Genomic DNA, 12,410 nt, shown 5'->3' on the forward strand with positions numbered 1-12,410 from the left:
CCAGTGGTACTGGGGTCAGTTCAAGGTTATCCCTAGTCTGGGTGATGGGCTCCCCAAAAGAGATGAGCAGGCACACCCCTGGACAGTCCAAGTGGGGACCCTGAGAGCCAGCAGTATACAGCGTTTGCCCTGTAGATTCCCAGGGGTGAAGTGAGAAACCTGATGCGACACCCCTCTGAAGTTGAGCTGGGACTGAGTGACTGCCCGTGGGGACTCTAGCCATGACCCTGGAGAGCAGGTCCCACAGCTTCTCTGGCTGATGGGACATGAAGCCCTCCACGGACAGCCAGCTGTGTGTGCTTGTGTATATTTCATGGACACCAAGGACAGAGCTGTGGTGTGGCCCAGTTGCAAAGGCAGAGAGAGAGTGCAAGGTGGGCCCAGGATGTGATGGGGTGGTCACAGGGAAAGAAGTCAAAGCTGGTGGTGGCCCTGTGGGGGAGCAAGCAGGGCAGTGAGGTCTGCCATTCTCAGGCCTTGATGGCGAGCCAGGCCCAGCCATGGCAGAGAGGAGAGAAACCCTCCAGTGGTCAGATGATGCCAGAGAAGTCGTGGTGGGCTCCATAGGAAGCCTGCTCTCTAAGTCCTGAGCCAAGTCTTGGGGAGATTGAGGAAAGACAGCAGAGCCATGGGCTCTCTGGCTGCTGAACTGGTCTTCAGGCCAGCCCAGGAGCAAGGTAGGAGGGAGCAGGGTTGGTGTGTGGCGACCCACTTTGCCTTGAGTCAGAAAGGGCCTGGCCCAGCACTGGGCAGGGCCTGGGTGGTCATGAGGGTGGTGGGGAAAGACCTGGAGGAAGGCCCTGGTCTCAGTCAGGCCAGGTCTGGTTCTGCCAGGACTTGCTTCCATCAAATAGAGACTCAGCTCAGAAGGGATAAAGAGAAAGGGGGGCTTATGGGCTCTCTTAACAGAAGGTAGGTGAGGTGTCAGGGTGGCAGGAGATCGAGGTCCACGCGGCGTCCCCAGGACTTGCACCTCTGTCTTGGCCTCACCTCACACTGACTGTCTCTCCAGTGGCAAAGACGATGCCGATGATGAAAGGCTGACCTCCCGACAGCCCATGAAGCCTGCTGCATCAGCTACACAGCCCACCTCCCAGCTGGAGACCCCAGAGCGCTGCAGTCTCAAAAGTGCTAGTAAAAGTCTCCAAGTGACTGGCTTCACCTGGTCATGTATCTGAGCCAGGCCCTGCCCCTCAGGGAATGGAGGTTTCTGATTGGCCATCTGGGTCCATGGCCCTGCTCTGTGATTGACAGTACCACCTCCTTTTCAGAGGAGTTTCTGAAAAGGAAAGGGAATGAAAATAGTGCTGGGCAAAGAGCTCCGGGTGGCAGCGGCTGAGCGCTCTTCCGCGGGCTGTGGGGAGCCATGGTGGAGGCTGAGCAGAGGCGTGCTCGTGGGAACTGAGCTTTAGGAACCCCATCGTGGTTGAGAGGGAGAACGCCCATCAGGGACCATCAGGAGTTTGGGGTAGGGGTCCAGGGGTGAGATGACCCTCTGCGACTGAGGGAGATGCAAAGGCAGGGCTTGGGAGGGAAGAATGAAAGGGCCTCAGAAGCTCCACCGGGTGGATGGAGGGGCACCACTGGGGCCAGGCCTGGGGCTGCAGTGAGTTCACGGTTGGCCCTGGGGTGACACACACACACACACACACACACACACACACACGCGGTATAGTGCTGTGTGAAGAAGACAGATCTGGCGGCTGCCAGGCAGCCTGGGGCGGGGAGGCGGGAATGTGGGGACGGAGCATCAGCTGGGAGGCGATGGGGCCAGGAAGGGAGGGAGCACAAGGCCAGAGGTGCCCGGAGACTTCTGGGTGGAAGTGTGGATGGGTTCTGGGGCCGGTGAGGCCTGGAGGAGGAAGGTGAGGAAGGCTGGGGACCCACTGCCAAGTTTAATGGCTCAGTGACTGAGAGAACGGGGGAGCCTTTCCCAGAAACAGAGAAACCAACTCTTATTCTTTACGTGGGAGAAAATGTCATGAGGGATCGCCGCAATCAAGTGTCAAGTCAACAGAGGGGAGGGGGTGCATTACAATTCAAATGTGACCTGCCTGTGATACGCGGGAGAAGCCAGGGCATCACACTCTGAGTCCCGGGAGAACTTGGCTTCGGTGGAGAACAGAGGGAGACAGTGGTTTGGGAGGGTGCATCCCACATACCTGGAGTGGGAAGACCACAGAGTTCTGGAAAGTCCTAGGTGTGTCCAGCATTTGGACAGAGCCGCAGGCCCATTGGACAGTCACTGTCTGGACCACACGCTGAGTGTACTGAGCCCCTATCAGCACCAGCACACATCCTCCTCCCCCAGGAACACACTCCTCTCTCCCAGTGCCCTTTACATGCTTCCTGCCAGGTTAGTCTGGGTACCTTCCTTGAGCCCCACTGTCCTTGCCCTGGGACATACTGAAGATCCAGCAAGGAACTGGATCTAAAGTTCATCCCACATCTTGGGACAAATGATCAGGTTTTCTGGTGCCAGGACCCAGCTGCTTTCCTGAGTGCTGGTCCTTGCCCACAGTTCCAATGTCTCTTTTTATTGGTGGGGGGCCGGGAGGGGATTACCAGGGATTGAACTCAGGGGCACTCGACCACTGAGCCACATCCCCAGCCCTATTTTGTCTTTTATTTAGAGACAGGTTCTCACTGAGTTGCTTAGTGCCTCACTTTTTCTGAGACTGGCTTTGAACTCTCCATCCTCCTGCCTCAGCCTCCTGAGCTGCTGGGATTTCAGGTGTGCACCCTGTGCCCGGCCCCAGTATCTCTTGATGCACTTGGTGCAAGATGGGTGGTGCTTCTGAGTGTGCAGGTGTGCTTGGAATTCTGCTTCCTCTGCCCACAGACTGTGGACGGGTCACTCATGTATTTAGGGACTCGGTTACCTCACTCATAAGAGGAACTGCACCCTAGGATCAGGGTAAGGATTAACAGTGATGAATTAGAGAAGTTCTCCTCCAACTTGAACAAAGGGGCCAGCCAGGGATCTTGTTAAAATGCAGACTCCGATTCAGTGTCCAGGTGGGACCCCAGAGGCTCCATTTCACTGAGAGAAGCAGGGTATGTTCACACCTGGCAGAAGGTGTGTGGCCAGCATCTTGGATAGGGAGGCAGGACAAGATGCCCCGTTCTCCCTACTCCTGATGGGACAGAAATGATCTAAGGCCTCCCTGATCTGGACCATAGGGAGCGCCTATGTGATTAGGACCAGAGATGATCACATATGAGTGCCAATAAACCCACTAGCAGTGGGTTCCGGGTGCTGGAGGGAGGTTGAGTCCTTCCAGGGTGACTGTCTAATGAGGGGAGACCTCTTGGAGGAGGAGACTGGAGGCAGATCTTGAAGGAGGCAGGGAAGGACGTGCCAGGGGGCCAGGTAGTCTTTCAGGTCCCCTGATGGTCTTGAATACCTGGACCCAGGGACAGGGCTGGTGGTGCCCACGGCCTTCTACTACCCCTTCCCTGGCCCATGTGTCCACCGGCGGGCTGGACCTGGCTTGCTAGCCCCCTTCTGGAAGACGTCTCCTTGGAAGGCAGGCCCTGTCTGCTCATTAGCACGGGCAGCCTTTCCCTGAAACCTTCGGCAGGGGCCAAGCCTGGCTCCCTCCGCGGAGCGGGAGGCCCTGGCTCCGTCTGCTAATCGTCTGCTGTCTCCATCCCGAGCATTATTTTATTTTCGTATTATTCTTTTTCCAGCTAATATCCTGGCATTCCCAAAGACACCGGGTTTCATAATCTTCCTGGCGTTCCCAGGAGCTGGGAAGCGGAGCACAAAGCCGCTATTATAGCGCGTTCCATCCAGCCTCCCTCTCTCGCCCCACACCCCTTGCTGCCGCCGCAGCCACCACCGCCGGCTCCCACCCAGTCACCCCCTCCTGACGCCACTGGCCTCTCTGGGAACTCTGGTGACGGCTGCCGGGATGAGCTCACGGAATCTGTCCTGTCGCCCTTGCCCTGGGCCTGCCCTCCATGCGCAAGGATTTTTCCAAGCCCTGCGTCTGCTCAGGAGGGTCGGGAAGGGTTTCCTCCAAGGCAGGAGGGGAGGAGGCGACCGCAACGTGTGCTCAGAGCCTTGGAGCGTTTTAGAGCTGGGAGGAACTTTCGAGTTCTGAAGGTGCCCTCAGACTCCCGTGGAGCTGCAGGAGCCTTCTGAAATTGGATGCAAAGTTGTACGTGTGTGTGCGCGCGCGTGCGCGGGCGCCATCTGCGTATGTGTGTGTATGGTTTGCACGTGCACACGTATGTAATGGCTAAATTGGGGTGTAAGGTCCTGGGTTTTATCCACCTCTCCAGGGGATCCGGGACTCCAAAGAGGATAGAATTACTAAAATCTATTTAACCACGTGCCAAAACCTATCCTCAGGGTGACCCCACAGGCTGGATTATATGATTAACCCCATTTTACAGTTGAGGAGACTGAGGCTCTAGACCTGCACTGCCTAATACACTAGTCACTAGTCACATGTGGCTATTTAAATTGACATCTAAAGTAATAAAAAGAGAGAATTCAGTTCCAAGGCAGACCAGCCACACCTTAGACACTCAGTCGCCACGTTTGCTGGCACAGTGCAGTTACGGGATGGTGATGTCATCGAACAGTGCGGCTCTCGAACACCTCTGAGGCCCAAATGTTAGCGCAGGAGACAGTCCTGAGAGGGGGTGGCGGCACAGCATGGGTCAGTATCAGAACCAAGATCAGACAGCCGGCTTTTCTGTCCCCTTTCCCCAGATGTGTCCTGGCCCTTGGCCACACTGGTACTTTCACCCCCGCCACTTTTATAAGAGCGAGTGTTTGTCCTCATCCATAGAGGGTCCTTTGGGGCCCTGTCCTAGGGAGGGAGGACATGACGTGGCAGGTGACTGAGCAGCTGGCTGCAGCCCTTGGCCTGATCCCCACCCCATCTTATAGCCAGGCAGTTTGGTTTCCCTGGGGCAGTTGGGCAGCTAGAGGAGCATCTCCCCTCCACCCAGGGAGCTCCAATCCAAAAGCCTACAGTTGTTGGCAGAGGCCTGAGTTCTGACCTGAAGTAGAGAGGACCCAGAAAGACAGGTGTCCTCAGCCTGGGTCAGGGGCGGGGAAGGGCACCTGGGAGTTGGAAGTTCTGGGGAGAGAATCAGGAAGAAGCAGGTTCCACAATGGAGTCATTTGAGATTTGAGCTGGCTGACAAGGAAGTCAGCTGTGGGTGGGCCGCGGGGTGTGTGGGGGCGTCCGCCTGCAACCTGGATGGAGCCGTGCAGTGTGCTGGGCTGCTCCCCAGGCACGGTTCCCAGAGCTGGCACTCTGAGCCAGGGCAGCGCTCGGGAGGTGTGAGGGGTGTGCTTGGTTAGTAACCCCGGGCCTGCGGCTGGGGCTGGTGCTGGGCTGTTGGAAGGCGGCTCTGAGCGTCCCAGGTTTCTTGTACCTGTCCTGAACCTGGGCTCGTGCTAGAGCGGTGGGGGGTGGGGCTTGATAGCTGGCTCTCCACTCCTCCCTGTGTCCCCGGCTCTCTCACGCTGAAGGAAACTTGGGCAAGTCCTCTAAATGTGTGGACTCCAGATCTGTCTGGCCCAGGTTGGGATGCTGAACTCTGGGGGACCCGATTGCCAGACAGGATGCCAACACATTTTGTTGGGCAGATGTGTCAGATGTCCCCATGTGTGTCCTTATACATGAGGGTCTGCAGCCACGATTGCTAGGGGACTGTATAATTTATTGTCCCGTCTGGGACACTATTAACGATCATGCTGGGAAAACAGGCATAAGTGGGACTGTTCCAGCAAACCGGGACATACAGTTGTCCTAATTACCGAGGCACGCTGGCACGGGATAAAACCTGCCAGAGTGTTCTTTGCACCCTGCACATGTGGGGATGTGGAAACCCTAGAGGGACACACACACGCCTGTGCCAGCCACACGTGGCATTGTGGATTCTCCAGGTTTCCTCATTCCGCTCCCAGATCCCCAGGGGCCGGCCGGTAGTTTTGCAAGGAGTTTAGCATCTGCTTCCAAGCGCTGGCTCCAGCTGTAAATGAAATGGGGTTGCACCCTCGCCTGCTATTCCACTTAAGGTTGCAATCAGCCCTGATTAGGAAGGGAGAGCTGCGCGTTCCTCTGGTCCTTTCCCTCTTTTAAAGGCTTCTCCTTGGTTGGCCTGGGCTGCTGGCCTGTGTGGGGTTTCCCTCCAAGCTTCAGGGCAGTGAAGTGGGTTCCCTACAGCCCCGACTTGGCACTCAGTCCTCTGCAGCTCCAGAGCCTGGCTTAGATGCTCTGAGCTCTGATGGGGAAGCAGGTGTTGTTAGGAAAAAACCTTGAGGCTGGGTGTGGAGACCTTTGGTTCTGCCAGCTAATTTGCTGGGTAATGCCAGGGAAGACACTGATCTCTCTGGGCCTCAGTTTTCTCACTCGTCAGATAGGAATGACAATGACACAACAAAAATAATAACCTCCCCTTATGGAGGAGGGGATGGTGAACCATGACCCACAGGCCGAATCTGGCCTTCTGCCTGTTTTTGTAAATAAGCCTTCATCGGCCAACAGGCTGTGGTCATTCACTTGCATACAGTTTATGGTGGCTTTTTGCTACAATGGCAGCTGAACAGTGTCACAGAGACTATAGGGTCCACGGCAAAAGTCTTTACTACCTTGCCCTTTATGGTCAGCGATGGTTGACCCCTGTCCAAGGGCACATACCATGTGTTAACCATCTCCTCGGGCTCTGTGGACATATAATCTCATTTACTCAGTCTTAGGAGATGGGTTTTATTGGTAATCCCATTTTACCAATAAGCAAACCGAGGCACAGACAAGACAAGTAATAATTATTCTAGCTGTGTTTCCTGACCCAGGGATCATGAAAAATCTTAACAGATGATGGCTGGGTTACCCAGGGTCGACAGTGTCTCTCCTACGTTGCCCTATTATTTGGATGTCCCAGTCAAGCTGACAGAGAAGAGACAGTGAGGAAATGAAGCCTGGAGTGTCACACTGGTGCTGGGCTGGTCAGCAAGCTCTCCAGGACAAAGCGAGACCACCCAGCCCAGGTGTGGAGCATTTGCTGATTTTTATGGTGCACGCACCCCCACCAGGGCCAGGGCCGATTTTGAGCTAAGCAGCGTGGTGCCATTGAACATGGAGATGGACAGGAAGGCTGGGAGCACAGACACAGGAGGACCTCATCACAAGGGTGCTAATTGCAGGAGGAGATCTAAAAGCAAAGGGTAGGATTAGGAGGAAGTTGAGTATTTACCGCCATTTTTTTTTTTTTTTTTGGTACCAGGGATTGAACTCAGGGGCCCTCGACCGCTGAGCCACATCCCAGCCCTTTTTTGTATTTTATTTAGAGACAGGGTCTCACTGAGTTGCCTAGCACCTCACTTTTGCTGAGGCTGGCTTGGAACTTGCCATCCTCCTGCCTCAGCCTCCGGGGCTGCCTGTCCTTTTTAATATGATTTCTTGAGTTGTAAATTTATGATTTAATGTTTACTGGTGACTGTGTTCAACAGCTGACTTGCAAACTTCCTGAAAACTTAATCTGCTCTCGTGAGCCCTGTGAGCTGGCCCGAGTCCCCACTGCTCCCAGATCCTGTCTGCAGCCCTGGAGCTGGGGTGGCCCCCAGCAGGGTGCCCTTTCCCGCAGCCCTGCCACCTGTGCTGCTGGCTTCATCCTGTGTAGGATGCAGGTCTTCCCAGGAGGTGAAGGAGGGCGGCCTTTTCAGGCTGGTCCACACCCATCAGCTTGACCCCACGAGGACAGGGAAAGCTTCTCTGGTCTTCCTGGTGGCCCTGACATGCCTCTAGGTCCTGTTGTATGGCCACTGGGGTGTGGCTGTGTGGCACTGTCCAGCCTGTGCCTTTTTTTGGGGGGTTATCAGGGATTGAACTCAGGGGTACTCGACTACTGAGCTGCATCCCCGGCCCTATTTTGTATTTTATTTAGAGACAGGCCTCACTGAGTTACTTAGCACCTCGCCATTGCTGAGGCTGGCTTTGAACTCGTTATTCTCCCGTCTGAGCCTCAGACTTGCTGGGATTACAGGTGTGCACCACCGCGCCTGGCCCAGCCTGTGCCTTTGCAGCATCTGTCTCTGCTCTCACCCCTTCTGTATCCCCCCTGTCCTCCTGACCTCCAGACCCTGTCTAGGGCAAGGCCCCTGGCTTTAAGGAGGGGCAGCCTGTGTGACAGATGACGCATGCCATAGGACTCCATCTTGGTCTTGATGTGACTTGGCGGGTAAGGAGTCCCCTCCATAGGCTGCACGTTCTTTAGAACCTGCTCACCTCCTCCTGGCTGAGGTGCTTGGAGGTGAGGCCTGGACAGACTCAGGGGGTTTGGTTCTTGGCTCTGGGGCTCCTGGGGAGCCTGGGAACATCTCTGAGGGCCTCCAAGGGGTGAGTCCCTCCTACCTCAGCTCCTCCAGGGAGCCGTGGCCTCCTGCCGGGCAGCAGTGGGTTGGAGGCCACCCAGGCCCTGGGGCGAGCAGCAGGATCCCTCACACAGCTAGCCCTGGGACAGAGTGCATGGCCACAGACCGCGGGGCTGCCAACCCCAGCCTGGGAGTCGCCGGCATGAGCTATGGAGGCAGGAATGTGGCTGTGGGAAACCCAACGCCCTGGCCCTGGCCCTGGGGCCAGCAGGAGTGTGTGCGGGAGGGGCGCGGAGGTGGGGGCAGGCGGCAGCCTCCCTGCGGCCTGGGCCGGCCAGCACTGGCTCCTCCAACCCGCCCGCCCCTGAGGCCTGTGCTGCTCTCCATGCGAAGCCCCACCTGCCCTTCCCCCAGGACGTGAGCGAGGCCGGTCCTGTTTCCCTGGGGAAGTGTCAGATCCTGGCCCCCTGGGCTGGGAGGGTGTCTCCAGTGTGGGCTTTCATTCTTGCCCTGCACCTTAGGTCCCTGCCCTATATGCGTGGTTCAGGGAAGGGGGATGATGGTGGTTTGTTTCACGTGATCTGTCTTTACTGGATCCCTACTAAGTGCCAGATGTTGGGCTGGGCGTGGGTGCTAACTAACTGTGCCTGCCTTGCCTATGTGTGTGGGGGATAGATGCAGGAGGGAGGCTGGGAGAGGTTGGAGAGGGGCTGCTGCTGAAGGCTGGCCAGTCAAGGAGGTATCCATGTCTCAGTGATGACCGAACTGAAGAGAGCTCAAGTTAGCTCAGCCTAGAGGGTGTGTCGGATGGAGAGGACAGCCTGTGCAAAGGCCCTGTGGCAAAAGGAAGATGGTGGATTCAAGACCAGAGGAGAGGGCGTTGTTTAAGTTAATATGAGACTAGAGAGGTGGCAAAGTTAAACTGATGCCACTGGTACCTTTTACCGAGTGCCACACATCTTGCCCAAGGCTGTAGGTATAACACTGGATTTAATTCTTACTATGGGTTCTCAGCTGGGGGCAATCCCCTCCTCCCGGGGTCATTTGGCAATGTCTGGACACATTTCTGGTAGCCGGAGAGGCTCCAGGCAACCCGTGGGGTGGAGGCCAGGCGTGCTGCTAAACATCCCACAACACCTAGGTGGCCCCGCGACGAAGAGTCCACTCTTCAACAGGACCGAAGTCAAGGCCCTGCGTTTTCCCCCTGCGAGGCGGGCGGACTGCCGCTTGACAGCGAGGAAGCGGAGTCTCAGGCCCCTCAATTTCCCGTGCTTCACATCCTCTCCGTGCCCACTGCCCTTCCTGCTCCTCCACTCGGAGGCCAGCGAGTTCCTCTCCTCCCCTCCTGGGGCCGCGGGCAGCCTGGGCCTTTCCCCTGAGTGGGCGTCAGGGTCTGTAAGAGGAGTCTGTCGCCTAGGTTTCCTCTCCGCAGTGCCGTGCAGATGCTGATTGCGAATTCTATTCCACATCTGCTGGCCGCTCTGTGACCGCGGGACTGCCGCCGTCCGCTTGCTTTGCCTCGGTGTGCCTTGGGTCCGGCCTCTACTTCAGAGGCGGTCGTCCCGTGCTGTCTTCCTGGAAGGCTGTGGGGACTCTTAAATAGGCCTGGATTCACACACAGAGGCCGTGCCCTCCGTCCCACCACCACTCCACCCCTTCCCTTCCTTCTTCAGGCCTGGGCGTGGGACCCAGGGCCTCCGGGCCTCCACTTTCTCTTCTCACCTCTGACCCGGGCTCTGGCTCCTCCCCTAAGGAAGTTCCCTGAGCTCCAGACTCTCCTCCAGCTAAACGGTGGCTGTGTGACGAGGGGGCGGTGCGTGGCAGGGTGGGGAGCTCGCCTTGACTTCATGCCCCGGTTGGGGAACCGATTCCCTGGGGCCTCTGTGCCAGGCCTGCGGTAGGCGCTGGGGACCCAGCAGTGCCCGCGGGGCGCTCACAGTCTGCCGACGAGGCAGGCCGTGGCAGATGGGTCAGACATCTGTGAGGGAAAAAGAGCCACACAGAGCGTCTGTGGAGAGCCCGGTGTGTGTGTGGGAGACGTAGCGGCGGGAGTGACAGTGTGCGCTGGAGCCATTTCGACAGGATGGTCAGAGGAGGCCTCTGTGGGGAGGTGACACTGTCTACCTGGGCAGTGAAACCCGTTTCCCACTCGGATGCAGGAAGGCCAGGCCCAGGGCGGATGTTCAGTGACCGCCTGGATCTGGGCTCAGGAGACCTCAGGGAGCTGTGGGTGGAGGAGACGGCGGAGCAGACAGGCGTCGACAGTGAGGGCAGGGGGCGCCGTGGGTGCTCAGGAGGGGTGCCTCACGCATCCTCACGTGATCTCGCAGAGGGACTTGACGTGGAGGAGAAAGCCAGGGAAAGCCTGGGGCAGACAGAGGCCTGGGGCACAGAGGGCCGGGAGCACCCTGCCGTTGGAGTGGCGAGGGGTGTGGCCTCGCTCAGAGGCTGCCGGGGGCCGGGCGCTCCCAGGCTCTAGTGGGGTTGTTCGTCACGCAGGTCCCTCGGGGAAGGGTCGGTGGCCAGGGGATGTGAAGATGTTGGGCTGCCATGTGGGTGGAGTTCTGACCAGAGTGTGAACCAGGGGCTGGGGCTGGGGCTCTGCTGGGAGGGACTGAGTCTCATGACTGTCCCTCTGTTGCGCTCTGGGTGAGCGTCCACCCTGCTCCCCAGAAATGCTTCTTCCTGGAAACCTCCATCAGACTCCTGGAGCCAGGAGGAGAGAGGAGGAGGAAGGGATGTAGGTGAGTGGCATTGGTGTGGGGGTGGGAAGAGGCCTCGTGACCACGTGGGATGGCTGGGCCCCTCCTGGGACAGCGGGGCAGGTGGAGGGGCCCAGGCGGAGAGGCGCTCCCAGAGTGCATGCTGGGAGTTATTCTTCGGGCAGGGCGGCTGTGGGCCAGGCCTGAGCTAGGCCTGCTCCTGGCCTCAGTCCTGGTGGAAGTCCCAGGGAGGGGACACCTCTTCTGATGGCCCTTGAACAGGGACCCAGAAAGTGCTGCCAGAGCCCCAGACAGAGGCTGTGTGGGGGTGGTATTGACGGGTGGCGGAAGGGGAGGCCATCTGAAGGAGGTGCGAGGTGAGGGGGGATGGACATTGGCAGCCACCACAAGCAAGGAGGTCCCTGTGGGTTCCCTTGAGGGAGAGGGGACTTATGGGGTCTGTGGAACTGGACGACACCCCCACCACCACTCTGTGCTCCCCCAGCACCCTACCTGCAGGTGGGGCACCTGTGTGTGGCCAGACTGGGGAGGAGGGACAAGAACCTCTGGCCCTTCCACACCCCCAACTGAACCCGCTCCCTATCCCCCGACCCGCCAGGCCCCATTGCCAGCAGCTGGAGGGGCCAGATTCCAGTGCCAGACGCCTGCTGCACCCCGGGGCTGGCTAGTGTCCCAAACTGCTTGTCTTGGTATCCTGCGTCTCATGCTGGATGGCCTGCTGGGAGCCCTGGACTCTGTCCCCATGCTTGGCCTCAGAGCCCACAGACCCTGTAGCCAGGAGGGGTGCTCGGCAGCCATTAGCTGCTGGATGTGATGCCAGGGCAGCACCTCAGGCCACGTGCCTCTCCTGGCCGGAACCCTGGGGGCCACAGCTGCCCAGGAGGGAGGACCTCAGGCATGAGGCCTTTGGACTTCTCCTGCCTGTGGTATGACAGCCCTCCCCGTTACCCCACGTGTGTGTGCAGGGGGGTGGGGGGGCAGAGGACCCAAATGCAAGACCCCAGGGTGCAGAGGCACTGGGAGGCTCCTGTCTGCGCGGCTTCCACCTCCCAGGGCTGGAGTCCCCACTGAAACGTTCACATTTCCCGCCTCCTGGGATAATTGTGAGAATACAACTATGAGGTGTGTGAACACCACCCAGCACAGCCGCCACGGCACGGCTTCTGACACCTCTCCCCCACAAGCTTGTGTGTTATTTTCCCAAGGTCATTACTAGCTAACGTTTACTGAACATTTGCTAGGAACCAGGTGGTATACTAAGGACACCATGTTCTCTGTCTTGTCTCTTCTTTAACTGTAAATCGCTGTGTCTCTGAGATAGGTACCGTAGGCTTCTCTCAAATTTA

The 12,410-nt window shown here is 58.0% G+C and overlaps 1 protein-coding gene across 23 annotated transcripts in view; it reads left to right on the forward strand.

Moving 5' to 3' along the window:
- The window catches only part of Dysf (dysferlin), a 209,931-nt gene that overhangs the window by 109,843 nt on the left and 87,678 nt on the right, over positions 1-12,410 (forward strand). The gene's annotated exons all lie outside the window — the stretch shown is intronic.

Source organism: Sciurus carolinensis, chromosome 13, assembly GCF_902686445.1.
Source record: "Sciurus carolinensis chromosome 13, mSciCar1.2, whole genome shotgun sequence".
Taxonomy (NCBI): Eukaryota; Metazoa; Chordata; class Mammalia; order Rodentia; family Sciuridae; genus Sciurus; species Sciurus carolinensis.